The sequence below is a fragment of the Sphaerodactylus townsendi genome, linkage group LG01 (assembly GCF_021028975.2).
Source record: "Sphaerodactylus townsendi isolate TG3544 linkage group LG01, MPM_Stown_v2.3, whole genome shotgun sequence".
NCBI classification, from domain to species: Eukaryota; Metazoa; Chordata; class Lepidosauria; order Squamata; family Sphaerodactylidae; genus Sphaerodactylus; species Sphaerodactylus townsendi.
Genome location: NC_059425.1, coordinates 111,485,766 through 111,500,318, shown reverse-complemented (window position 1 = coordinate 111,500,318; position 14,553 = coordinate 111,485,766). Strand labels below are relative to the sequence as shown.

At 43.0% G+C, this 14,553-nt stretch overlaps 1 protein-coding gene across 1 annotated transcript in view; it reads left to right on the top strand.

Moving 5' to 3' along the window:
* The window catches only part of LAMA2 (laminin subunit alpha 2), a 549,054-nt gene that overhangs the window by 177,487 nt on the left and 357,014 nt on the right, over nt 1-14,553 (top strand). The window lies entirely within an intron of this gene.

Below are 14,553 nucleotides of genomic sequence, written 5' to 3'. Positions count from 1 at the left end.
AGGTTAAGAGCTTGTGTATCTAATCTGGAGGAACTGGGTTTGATTCCCAGCTCTGCCGCCTGAGCTGTGGAGTCTTATCTGGGGAATTCAGATTAGCCTGTACACTCCCACACACGCCAGCTGGGTGACCTTGGGCTAGTCACAGCTTCTCGGAGCTCTCTCAGCCCTACCTACCTCACAGGGTTTTGTTGTGAGGGGGGAAGGGCAAGGAGATTGTAAGCCCCTTTGAGTCTCCTGCAGGAGAGAAAAGGGGGATATAAATCCAAACTCCTCCTCCTCCTCCTCCTCCTCCTCCTCTTCTTCTTCTTCTTCTTCTTCTTCTTCTTCTTCTTCTTCTTCTTCTTCTGACTAGGATTAGAAGTTTGGAGAAGTCCATATTGAAATTTAATTAATTTTTTGGCAGCAGTTTTATTTTTCCTTTAAAATTAAAATCCAAAACATACATAAAAAAAAAACATTGACCAAGTTATGTCTTATTTCGCAGACTTCCTATTTCTTCTGCATTTAATATTAACCCTTAAACCCTAAACTTCCAGCATTTGGCCATTAAACATCAAAATATAATTAAATCTTTAGCATCATCTATATATATAAAAAGCTAACAGTGTTTTTGTTGATGACAGTATACCTCAGTAACTGCTGGGCCAATTCCTCTGAAAATTCACAGCCACTGTAGTCAGCCAGGCGAGAGTGTTTTTAGATGTTCACATACCTGAAATTTCACACATGGCCCAGGTAAAACACCTTTTTCCTGACACTTCCTGGTGAAGGACATGCAGCTGCCTGTGTGTAACTGTCACTCTTAGAATGTTCATGCTGCTTAGAATGTTCACTCAGATGGCCAGATATGAGAAGGGAAAACAGTACATAGGCAGTAACTTGAGTGAAAGTGAAACACATACACACACATGTAAGGAGGCATGCAAGGGAAGAGAAGTGAGAGAGGGGAGAGAGTGAGGGATATCATGCAAGGGAGGGGAGGCAGGGGGCCCAGCATCTTGATATGACCCACCCACTCTAGCAAAGGGAAAGGGGAGGGTGGTAGGGGGAGGGGTGGCATGCAAGATAAGAGAAGTGAGGGAGGGAAGAGAGTGAGGGGCGACATGCAAGGGACGGGAGGGAGGGGCCAGGCACCCTAGATTCCCTGAATACTGCGGTTACAGTTAAGAAAACCAGGCACGCATTACTCAGGAGTAAGCTCAGTACAGCAACCATGACATACTTTGAATGGCTGCGTCGCGCCCCTCAGAAGTGACACCCATTGCCACCAACCAAACTTACTCCCAGGTAAAGGATCATGAGCAGCCAGCCTAGATGTGTGGGAAGGGTGTCTTTCCATCCCCTCCCCAAGGAATGCGGGCACACACATCACTGACATTGCACAGTATCAGGCTGCGTGTTTGCATGAGCACGTACTGCTGGCCCCTGCAATTGATTTTCTGCAACTGTTCCTTTCCCATTTCACCACAATAAGCCACAGCAATGCGTGGCAGGCCCCGCTAGTTACTAATAAAAAGTCTCACTTTTCTTGGTTGTGGGGAGAAGAACGGAAGGAGTTTATAAGCTTCTTTTGAGACTCCTTACAGGAGAGAAAGGTGCTTTTCTTCTATTGGATCTTATTTTAACCGTTTTTAACCTTTAGTACCACTAGTCATCATTTTTTTTTCTGTTTTGTCTAGATATTCTATCAAGGGTTTCCAATTTTCCTGGAACTTAATTAAGTTCTTTTCTTTAAGAAGTGAAGTTAACTTGGCCATCAGGGCCAGCTCTAGTACTTTCATCCATCATTTTCAATTGAAGATATAGCTGGAATTTCCCAGCTTTTCTGAACATATACTGTTCTTGATGCTGCTTTCATATAAAACAAAGTTCCATGTTTTATTTCCAAAGATCCATTTAGATCTGTCCATAAGTCCCAAAAGATATGCCTCAGGTTTAATTTAATTTGGTTTAATTTCTTTTGGATTATTGTGTGTATTGGCCTCCAAAATTCTTTGGCTTTTGCACAAGTACCCTATAAGTGATAAACGTCTTCTCTTGATGCTAAAATTTCCAACACATTTTTATACACCGTTGCCAGTTTTTCTGATACATCATTTTGTAAATGATGTCAACAATACCAAAGGGGCAGCTAATACCCCAGAGGACAGTGTCAGAATTCAGAATGACCTGGACAGATTAGAGGGCTGGGCCAAAACTAACAAAATGAATTTCAACAGAAATAAATGTAAGATACTACTCTTAGGCCGAAAAAAATGAAATTTACAGATATAAGATGGGGAACACCTGGCTTGAATACAATACATGTGAAAGGGATCTGGAAGTCTTGGTAGACCACAAACTGAACATGAGTCAGAACCCAATAAAGCCAATGCAATTCTGGGCTCCATCATTTGGAATATAGGGTCTAGATCGAGGGATGTAATAGTACCCATCTATTCTGCATTGGACAGACCTCACCTGGAATACTGTGTCCAGTTCGGGGCACAACAATTCAAAAAGGATATTGACAAGCTGGAATGGCAAGAGGAGGGCAACCAAAATGGTTGAAGATCTGGATTTTATGTCCTATGAGGAGCAGCTTAGGGAGCTACATATGTTTAGTCTGCAAAGGGTAACATGAAAAGCATTTAAATATTTAAACTGATGTCATGTTGAAGATGGAGCAAGCTTATTTTCTGCTGTTCTAGAGACTAGGACAAGGAGTAATAAATTCGAGGTACAGGAAAAGAGAGTCCACATAAACATCAGGAAGAACTTCCTGACAGTAAGGGCTGTTTGACAGTGGAATACACTGCCTCAGAGTGTGGTGGAGCCTTCTTTTTTTGGAGGTTTTTAGAGTCTGGATGGCCATCTGTCAGAAGTGCCTTGATTATGTATTTCCTACATGGCAGGGAGTTAGACTTGATGGCCTTTGTGGTTTCTTCCAACTCTATGATTCTATTATTCTAATGCATCATTTTGTAAAAGTTCTCTTTCAGAGTAGAACTTAATGTACTCTGAAGCCCCTTTGACCAAATATTCTCCTGTTGTTCAGATTGGATATCTATATCTATAAACACGAAATACCACTGACTGACTCACTGACTCATCAACAGAACTCAAAAACCACCGAAGTCACACACATGAAATTTGGCACACCTGTTCCTTACGCACTCCAGGTGCTCACTAAGAAAGGATTTCCCAAAATATTCACTTTCACTCAATTTATTACCTATTTACTGTTTTCACTGCTCATCTCTGGCCATCCACGCGAACATTCTAAGGGCAAACCAACCGCTCAGTCCGCAGACACGCTGCACGAACATTCTAAGGGTGACAGTTCAACACCACCAGCTTCATGTCCTTCATCAACTGCACTCTACCACCGTCCTTCACAACACATGTGAACCTATTTGAAAACAAACCCATCAGTCCACAGACAGGCTGTGAGGAAATATGCAGCATGTCACCCCAAAGTTCACAAACAGGCTGCAAAAAAGTATGCTGAATGTCACTCCAAAGTTAACAACCAGGCTGTAAAAAAGTACTCCTCCACCCACCCTCATGTTAACAACACCGCTACAGCCAAATACTATCAAAACAGATTACAAACTACACTATCACCTTGGACTACTAAATATTTGTTGGTTTTTGCATATGGACATCAGATTGCTTACTGTGGAGACAAGTTTATTGCTCTTGGCCTCTGATCACCCTGTGCTTAGTGTGGTGCTCTGAAGTGGTGGGATGAGTCCCCAGGAATGTGCTGCAGTGGTGGTACAGTCCAGCTCCCTGCCCTTCAACCCTACCTTGAACCTCTTCACAGCCTTCTCACTCATCAGCATCCAATGGCAGAACACTTCCTTTCTGGGCTACTGAATGCTGAATGTCACCCCGAAATTCATAGAGAGGCTGTGATGAAGTATGCGCACTGTCACCCCTGAAATTCACAGACAGGCTGAGAGGAAGTATGCTGAATGTCACCCCTCCCCATCCCCAGCCAACAGTTGAAGTGAGTTCACCAAATCACTTACTTCCTAGAGTTAGATGGTCTGAGGCATTGGAGTATAAAATTACACAGCTTCTCAGCTCTCAAGAGCTGAAGCAACTGAGGTTGGATATGCTAAGTTCTCCATCCCCGGATGAGATGGTTTTAAAACTTGATGACGTCACCAAAAAAATTAAGGATTTAATCCAACAGTCCCAACACAAGATTGTATCCTCACCCAATAAATCTCCACGCAGGTTGGAATTCTGCTCTAGGAGTATGGCCATAAAACACTCACTGCGGGAAATTTACAAAAACTATAAAAGCTAAAAATGGGATAGCCTGCCCACATCTTACTTTACGTTAGTAAAACTCTCAATTAGCATTGGGCAACTAACGGACCAATCAACAAGAGAGGCAATTGATCGTTGTTGGAATTCCTTTTGATTCAATCAGTACAGAGACAATCTAACTCTAGAAGATTCTGGAAAATAGTCACTGGTGGGTCTTGAGATAAAGCAGCATCCCTTTTCCTTCTGGTAGTATCTCAAGATCACAATGGTATGAGGGTTTTTTGGAAACAATGGGGAGTGCCAGAATTTCTCATTCCACCCTGGTTCATGTTCTCCTACCTTCTGACAACCCCATTCCTCCCGTGTCCTCTCCTCTTTGAAAGATTGGGAAACTTATAGTCAACTTAAACAAGGTAAAGCTGCTGGTCCCGACACTCTTCTTCCAGAGTTGTTTATAGTATTTAGGGAATGGTGGTCCCTTGAGACATAGATAAGTACAATTGTTTAACATGGTTAACCAAACAGGCATAATTCCCACTGTGTGGAGCTACTCAATTATCATCACTATCTATAAGAAGGGTGACCCTAGCAGTCCATCTAATTATAGACCAATCAGTCTTCTCTCGGTCTTGGGAAAACTTTATGCCAAATACCTCCTTGGGAAATTAACAGATTGGATTTGTTGAGTGTCATATATAGGGAATGCAGGAAACGAAATTGGATTCCAAAGGTAAGTCAACCCTCAACCACTGCCTGGTGTTAAGTTGCTTGATAAACAAAATATAAGAGTGAAAAAGAGCCCCCTTGTATGCGGCCTTTATTGGATCTCCCAAGCTATTTGATTCTGTTTATTAGAGAGATTCTCTGGAAGAAACTCAGCAGCCAAGGTGTAGTAGAGCCACATTGCTTGAATTAATTAAGATCCTGCACAATAACAAACACCTATTGCCACGGAGATGTAACATGGAGGGACTGTTAACCCCAAAAAATTCAAGCTACTAAAGGGGTGAAACAAGGTCATGCGCATTGGCTCCTACACTCTTTAAACTCTTTATTAACTATCTAGCTTCGACACTAAGTGAGGCTCATACATAGTCCAACTCTCTGGCTCAACTTCCATACCCCCCAAGCTTCTGTTTGCTGATGATGCAGTTGTAACTTTCACACACGAAGTCGGACTAAGGAGAGCTTTTTAGAGTGTTGTATAGAATACTGCACACTCAACGATTTGCAACTTAACTTAGATAAATCCAAAATTGTGGTATTTTACCCTTATAAATGGAAAAGCCACCACCATGCGGTAGGCCACAGTAGTTTCAGCAGGTGTGCAGTCATATAAATACCTAGGGCTTACCTACCATCATATAGGGCCTCCTGGACACTACATAGGAATTCCCGGGCCATCTCCTCGCTAAATTGGCAATACCTCAGCCATTATAATGCACGCCTGTATGTGGGGAAAGGCCAAGGATACATCCCTGCAGCTGCTGAGAGCATTTAATGCCAAAGTAAGTCAACAACCTTTATGGGATCCCCATCTGGATAGGGGCATGGAGCAGAGAGGTTGAAAGGGTCCAGTCATTCTTTCTGTATAAAAAATCCTTGGCTTTGCCCCATTCAATTCCTCTATGCGGCCCCCTGTGCTTAGGGAAACAGGCCAGCACTCAGCTGGAAACTCTGGCCTGGTGTCCTGTACATTCAAGTTTCTGGGCCAGGATTTGTTTTAATCGAGATGAACTGGACTATACATCCCAGGGACGCTTCCATCCTCCACAATAACAACCCAGTGGTGGGTTAAAATCGAAGCCCAACTCTAATGAGTTGGGCATTTCCTTGGAGGACCTGCTAATGTTAACAGAGCAGGAGGTCTATGGGGCTATCGAGAAGAGACTTTTTTGAGAGAGAGCTTCAACAGATGCTAGAGGAAGCACAAAACCTGTTCCCCCCTGATCTCCTCTGGGAATACCTGTGGATATAGATTACATTGTAGCCCAGTACCTTTATCTCCTGGTTGAGGCCCGGTGGCGTAGAGCAATCACCTTAGCTAGGTGTAATGCCCTGCCTTCTTCCTTTAGCCTTGGACGCCACCTTGGAATCCCACATAAAGAAAGGAAATGCCCGTGTGGCATGGGTTCTGTCACCCCGAAATTCATAGAAACAGTATCTCATATGCTGGTGAATTGTCCTTTTTATGAGATAGGTAGGAAGAAGCACATAATCCCCTTCCTGCATGGAAGTGAAGGCATTACAGATAAACAGAAGGTTATATATATTTTAAACAGCCACAACTACGAGCTGTTGGAAGTGGTGGCTAAATTTTTAAATTGTGTTATTTTAACTCGTCAGAAGTTGTAAAGTTGTAAAGGCTGTTATTATCTTGCTAAGTTAATCTTAAACAATTTATATGACATTAAAGGTATTCGAAATCGAATGTCACCCCGAGACTAACAGACAGACTGTGAAAAAGTATTTCTTGAACAACCCTCACGTTAACCAGACCGCTACAGCCAAATACAATCAAAACAGATTACAAACATATTACAAACCACATAGAGAAGCACGGGCATCTTGCTAGTTATATCTAAAATTAGCTGCACATTTTATCAGGTATTCTTTAACCAGTCTCCCTTCTGTTTCCAGTCCCAACAAAAGTTTGTACTTTCATACATGTTATTGCTTTGTACTTTGTACATATACATTGTTTGTGCATAATTAGTTCGGTGATTATGAATATATGCAGTCAGAGAAAGGTTATTGTTTGTCCTTGGGCCTCTGTGCAGTCCAGCATTTGGAATTGTGCAGCTGCAAGATAACTTTCTAGTTTTGCAGAACTGGAAGGGTGCTCCACCCTCTTGGGGTTCAGCACGTTTATCTGCCCAAACATCTGCTAAAAGGGAGGAGCATCGTTTCCCCTCAGTCCTCTTTTTGCTGCCACATGGAAAGAACACATTCTAGCTTTGCTCTCAGCTTGAACTCTGTCTGCTTTTTTCACTTCTTCACTCCTCACTCTTTAGATTTTGTCCCAGTTTGTCCCGTTTGTGCATTTTTGTTCCTCTATTCTTGTTCAAAATGAAAAAAAATAATAAAACAATTAATCAAATTGTTGGTTTGTTGAAGATATTAGCCACACCTCAGAAGGCTTTAATTAAATAATGTACTTAGTGTGGCACAAAAAATGCCACAAACCGATGAGCATTCTTTCTGAACCATCTGCTTAGGGGAATAGCATAACATTAATTCATGCTGATATTGTCAATAATTCATTCCAAAAGCTAGGAGTAATAGGGCTTCCCACCTTAAAGCAACTTTATGGGAATAAGCCATTTAAAGCACTGATTAGCTGGCATTGAAACAACTTACTGTGCATGAGCTGGGTGGCAGGACGTATTTGACAGCCTCTGTTGACTTGTTTCTAATGTCAGACCTGTGTAGGAGGTCTCAGTCCCTGAATTTGGTTCTGCACAGGAGTGTACTGGAAGAATATCCTGAAAAAGGCAAAGATGAAGACAAAAATGTTGGACCTAAAGCACTTCGAGAAAACCTCTCAGTTACATCAGTAGAGCTGTGGAAACCAGTACTTGTGTAAGAGGAATCCTTGCTGCTTCTGCTTATCCCATCTTCATACCTAGATGATGTCAGAGGGAAGGGTGTTCTGTTGAGGCACAGGGTCCATACTTCATTACAAGATCCACACAAACCAGATCCACACAATCACAACATACCATGCGATGGTCCACACCCTATCCATTGGGCCCATGGGGTGTTTACCAGTACACACCTTTCATTGCAAGTGGATGAACCTCTTGTCTCCTCCTTCTGCATATTTGTAGCTTTGTATTTGTATTTTGATTTATACCCCACCCATGCCCGTAGGGCTCAGGGTGGTGAACAGCATAGCATAACAGTATACATTGAAACAGAATAAATACCAATAAAATATAAGAACTATAAAATAGGAAACAAAATACAGATGGCTACTTAAACACATCAGGCCTAGCAATTAACCAATAACAATAACAGCAGCATTACATCAATACATGTCAATACATATCAATACTAAATCCATACTATATCAAACCAGTAGCAATATATTAATACATTAACAAAAATACATTAAAAGTAAATCCATATAACAAAAATATCAATACATTAACAATATATCAATACATTAACAACAATACATTAACAATATATCAATACATTAATACTGTATCAATATATTAACAGTAAAGCTAAAAACTACTCTATGCTAAACTATAACTGCTGCAAAAAAGACAACCTAACAGTACTACCCAAGTTACTCCACAAAAGAATACACCTATCTAACTACACCTATCAAACTTACACTCCCTAACAATATACAAGGAAGAAACTACCGTATATACTCACATATAAGTCGACCCGTGTATAAGTCGAGGCACCTAATTGTACCTTGAAGAACTGGGAAACCTTATTGACTCGCGTATAAGTCGAGGGTGGGAAAGGTCCATGGGGAGGTGGGGCGCTGAGCAGGCAAAGGAGCCGCAGTTGGGGGAAAGGAGTGCCCCAGAAGCCTTTGGGAGGTTTTTTAAGGAGGGGCGAGATGGGTCTGGGGAGAGGGAATAAGCTAGGGGCCGTGGAGGGTGAACGGGATGGGAGGTGTTGGAGGAAAAGGCAGAGGAGAACGAGGCACAGAAAGCGGCTGAAAATGGGCGGCAGAGAAAAAGGCAGGAGACACAGAAGCAGAGAAGCCCAGTTAAGCAGTTTGGTTTAGAGAGAAGCTGTCAGTCAAGTAGTTCTGTCTTCAGCAGGACTCTATGGTTTTCTTAAAAGGGCAGTGCTCCAAAGGTTACTTAAGCAATCTTTGGAGCATTGCCTTTTAAGAAAACCATAGAGTCAGGCTGACCGACAGGCAGCTTCTCTGAAACTAAGCTTGAATTTGCCGGGAAAGGAAAGACATGGTGAGTTAGTGAGGAGGCTTGCCAGCTGGCAGGAGAGAGCGAAGATAAAAACTAAGCACAGAAAGTGGCTGAAAGGGGGGTGGCAGAGAAGAAGGCAGGACAGTGGGAACACCACACAAGAATTACCTGTAAGTGGGACCCGTGTATAAGTCGAGGGGGGCATTTTTCAGCCTAAAAAAAAGGCTGAAAACCTCGACTTATGCGCAAGTATATATGGTAACTGCACCTAACAACCTATGCTCCTAATAGTTAACTATAGAAAGGCAATGGCAAAAAGAAGGGGCAATGGTGCAAAAGCCCAGACTGAAAAAAGGCCATTGCTCTCCTCTCCCCGACCAGTCTATCGGGGGCTTCTGCCACCAACCCCCATTACTTAATCCATTGCTGACTGGTCTGTCAGAGGTCGCAAACACAACCAGTGTGAAGCTTCAATATCTTTCCTTGACCATGGCAGCACAAGCCAGTTTGAAAAGACCTGTGTTCACCAGCTAGCCAGATTCTAGATAATTAACCAACTGGCCTCGTTAAACTTCTTGGCTGTTAAAGGCAGGTCAGGGTTTTTCAAAATACAATAATGGTTACAATCAGTGAGGACAACGCTCTGCAATTGGTTTGTTCTTATGCCTCTTGAAGCTCACATCCATTGTATGACATTCAGCTTCCTAAGGGCATTGCATCTTCTCTCTCCTGATGCATTGCTTAAACTATTAAAATTTCTTTCCTGCATGTGGAGTTCACCTGTCCCTTCCATGTCAAGTCTTGTTGCACTTCATTGGCCGCCTTTATTCTTGGTATTTACATTGGTGATATCTGCAAAGTGTCAAGTTTGGCCCTTGGCTGATACCTTCAGCACTGTATTGTGAAAATTGACACCCATCAAGAATCAGCAGTGGACAAAGCTGTCTTACATTCACTGTTCAATTAAATAACCTCCACCCAGTCTAACAGCTCATATCACCTCCTCTGGTGAGTAGCCTGTGATATTACAAATGGGAGACTATACAGAAGACTGAAGATGAAAACAGCATTGTTCTTACCTATAACTGTTGTCTGTTGTCATATTCATTTCCTCCCTTTTGCCTTGCTGTGAGCACTGTTTACTTGAGATCCAATAGTTCAGAAGAACTGAGGCAACAGGGCATTCCTCCTTCAAGGCATGTATTGGCAGATGGTTGCTCAGCTGGCATTGTGGAAGGGCAGTGGGGCTCCATAGTTCGGGGCCAGCCAGGAATTGTCTCCCCCATCCCATGGCTGCACTAGTTAGATGAACGCCAGGTTCAGCATTGGGGCCGCCATCCCCGGGACATCCCCATTGCCTGCATAGTGCCCGTTCCCTCCCCTGGAGCGCCGTGCTCCCGCCTCCCTAACCCAAGACTCCTGTCTGCATCCCCCGCCCACACTAGGGGGCAGGGACAGGGGGCAGAAAACTCATGTTTTGCCCTGGTTGTTGGTTTAGATGGGAAAATGCTACTGTGTGCACTGAGTGGGGTAGAACACCCTTTCAATTCTGCCAAGTGGTAGAAAGCTCTTTCTTGGCTGGCCAGTGCATGCACAGTCCCAAGCATGTGTGTTCCTACACAAAAGACGACTTAACAAACAACAGTTACAGGTAAATTCAGTGTTCAAATAAGTTATCAATTGTTCACTTGGCATAGGTGACTCTCATTTGTCCTGTGCCACTTAGATTTTTCTTGATTCTGCTCAGTCATTTCTTTTGTTTTGCAGAAAGCAGAGGGAAAATGTTTGTTTACATCTTTTGTTTAATGGGATTATCAACATGAAGCACAAGTAACAGCTCTTACTTGGTACTTAAGAGCTGCAGGATGTTGACTCAGATGATCTCACAAAGATTGCTTTTAGAAAAATTCTCGTAGCTCTCACGATGCTGTCTTCATATGTTCTGCTTCATTTAACCTTCCCTATGTGTCACTGCCATGAACATTTTATGCAGTGAAAACTCAATTCTGAAGTTAGCACTAGCCACACATTATCTATTGTCTTTGCTGTGGTATATGTGTGTTTTTAAATGTTGCTTGAAATTGAAAACAAAAAATGAAAACGTTAGCTGCAGTTACAGGTAATTCCCAAAAAAAAATCTTTCTGTTCATGACATTTTTTTGTCACTGTTTAATAAAGCTTAATAAAGAAGAAGAAGAGTTTGGATTTATATCCCCCCTTTCTCTCCTGTGGGAGACTCAAAAGGGCTTACAATCTCCTTGCCCCTCCCCCCTTACAACAAACACCATGTGAGGTACCGTAGGTGGGGCTGAGAGAGCTCCGAAAAGCTGCAACCATCCCAAGGTCACCCAGCTGGTGTGTGTGGGAGTGCACAGGCTAATTTGAATTCCCCAGAAAAGCCTCCACAGCTCGGGCAGCAGAGCAGGGAATCAAACCCGGTTCCTCCAGATTAGAATGCACCTGCTCTTAACCACTATGCCACTGCTGCTCCTTAAATAAAGGGACGTATGTGCAATGATTTCAATACAGCAACTTTTAGAAATGCCTACAGCTCATTTGATAAGAAATTACAAGACAAGTAGATTTTTAAAAAATGAATTCTGCTGGAACTTCTCTTGTCGTTTTGACTACTGTAGTTCTTATGGCAGAGGCGTTCCTCCCATTGGGCAAAGTGGGCAGCTGCCCAGGGCGCCACCTTGTGGTGGGTAACAAAATTGCAGGTTCGTTTGGGGTTTTTTTTGTATTTTCAGTGTTTTTCCGTTTTTGGCCTGCAGGAGGCACAGAATTTAGGCTAGCAGCACCAAAATTTCAGGGATTTTTTGGGAGACTCTCCTGATAATATGACCTGGGTTTGGTGAGGTTTGGTTTAGGGAGTTCAAAGTTATGGACTCCCAAAGGGAGTGCCCCCATCCCCCATTGTTTCCAATGGGAGCTAATAGGAGATTGGGGCTACACCTTTGAGGGTCCATAATTTTGGACCCCCTGAACCAAACTTCACCAAATCTAGGTGGTATCATCAGTAGGATCTCACAAAGACACTCTGAAATTTTGATGCTGCTATCTTAATAATTGCACCCCTGACAACAGGCACCCTCTAAATTTCCCCAGATTCTCTTTTTAAATCCACTCCCTTCCTGCCAATGCTTGTTTTCTTTCTCTCTTTTATTCTCTCAATGCCTAATAAAGGTTGTTGTTGTTGTTATTGTTGTTGTTGTTGTTGTTGTTGTTGTTGTTGTTAAAATTAAATCCACCCCCTTCGGCATGGATTTAGAGGGAGAATCTGAGGTCCACAGTTTTAACATTGAAAGGGATGCTGTTTCAGGGTGGGGGAGAATCCACCCCAAAATAGTATCACTTTCAATGTTGGGGACCCCAGATTCTCTCTTTAAGGTGGATTTAAAAGGAGAATCTGGGCACCCTAGTTTAAACACCATTGAAAATGATGCTGTTTTGGGGTGGATTCCAGCATCACTTGTTTAAACAAGGGAGCCCTGATTCTCCTTTTAAATCTGCTGTTTCCCCCCGATTGGGGGGAATTGGATACAACACCATAAAATGTTTTCATAGCAGTAATAAAACATTTTGAAAGCATTTTGAAAATGTTTTCCAAAAATTATTTCTGCTGTGTGGCATGGCCCATTGCTGTGTTCAGATTTGTGAGTTGGGGGATGTTCTATAATGTGATGGTGACTTTGAAATGACCTGGTAGAAAAATATAATTGTTTGGTCAAGGTGGGGGAGGTTGGCTGCTCATGGGGGGGGGGCATCAAACTCAGGTTTTGCCCAGGGCTCCAGTTTGCCTAGGTACACCTCTGTCTTATGGTGAAGAAGAAAGCCATTGCTCAATTTTAAATGTAATTTGCTTATCAAGCTGCCATGAGTACAGTACCAGTTCCAGGTTTTGTATGACCCTGTGCAGACAGTACCCGGGGCCCCTTCTATCTGCCACCAGGCCTCCCCATGCCCATTTCCACTCCTTCACATGTGTGTGATCCTTCCTGATAGTGAATTCTTCCCCTTCTTGTACACCATCTTACCATCTTTCAATCACAGTTTCTTGAAGCAGTTTCATGTCCTTTCTCCAAGAGCATGGGGTGGTGCATGCAGATGCTGTGGTCATCAAGGAGAATTGCCACTGTGCATTACCTGCATGCCCTTCCCCATCAACTCTGGGAAGCTGGGAGCATGAGTGGAGGAGTCCTTGTAAGTGAATGGGAAGGGAAAGGCACATGGACATGTGGCACAGGAGGTGAACAGGTGGAGGGTCTGTACAGTGTGACAGTAAATAAATGAAGTAAATAATAAATATAGCTGGGAGGTAGATAGAAGTCAGATGGTGAAAGTCTGAGAAGGAGAGAATGGTGTAGTGAAAGGGGAGAAGTATAGGGATTACCAGAAGGAAGAAAATTCAGAATAATGTGGGAAGGGGGATGCCAGGGAATGGAAGGTATCTTCTCACAAATCATTGAGGGGTTCCAACTATTCAGATGAGTCTAGATGTTGGTTGGGGGGAGAGCTGTAGACAGAGGGACAGATACAGGAAGGCTGCCTGTTGGGTGGGAAATAGAGAAGAAAGCAAGAATAGGGGGGCTTTCAGGGAAGGGAAGGAGGAAATAGTGGGAGAGGGGAAATTAGATGCCTGCTGCCGGCCCTTTCAGGATCCAAAGTGTATTTTGTATTTTCTAGCCAAATCTGAAGATAAATCTGGTGACTAAAGCTTTGCATAGATAAGATGGTTCTTTCTACAAATCTGAAAAACTCCCCAGGTTTGAAAGAAAAAAGGGAAAAGAACATCCAATATTGAGGAGTTCAAAAAACCCTCTAACGATAAAATAATCACTTGTAGATTTAAGAAATAGATTCCCTTAGTGCCCATTGCTAGGCAGACACAGTATTCCAGGCTTAGTTTCTGTGACATAATGACAAGGGGAGCTGGCATGGTCCTTTCCAGGACTGTTTTGGCCTTTGAGAGAGGTGTTATCAATGCTGGGTCTGGGCCTGGCAGCTATCTCTGAGTGACTTGCATGACTCACCTAGGCCTGGCTGGTTGCTACTCTTCAACAGCAGCCACCCTGTGAAAGCCTGTATGGTATACCAGTTAGAGCTACAAAACAGGGTGCCCCTATAAGTCCTTGAGGGTTCTGTGCTATGCAAGTGGGCGTGGGCCAGTGAGCCACACCACACAACTGAACCATAGTTTTCCTAGGTAGAGACTGCTGGGTGAGGAGAGCAAGGCTGAAGACAGAGGGATGGATATATGTAGGTAGGCTGTAATGTAGGAAATACAGAAGAAAGCAGGAAGGAAAGAAGAAAGCAGAAAAAGTAGAGAAACTTTCAGGAAAGGGAAAGAAAAAATCAGTGGATAGGGGGAAATGAGTTACCACCTGTTATT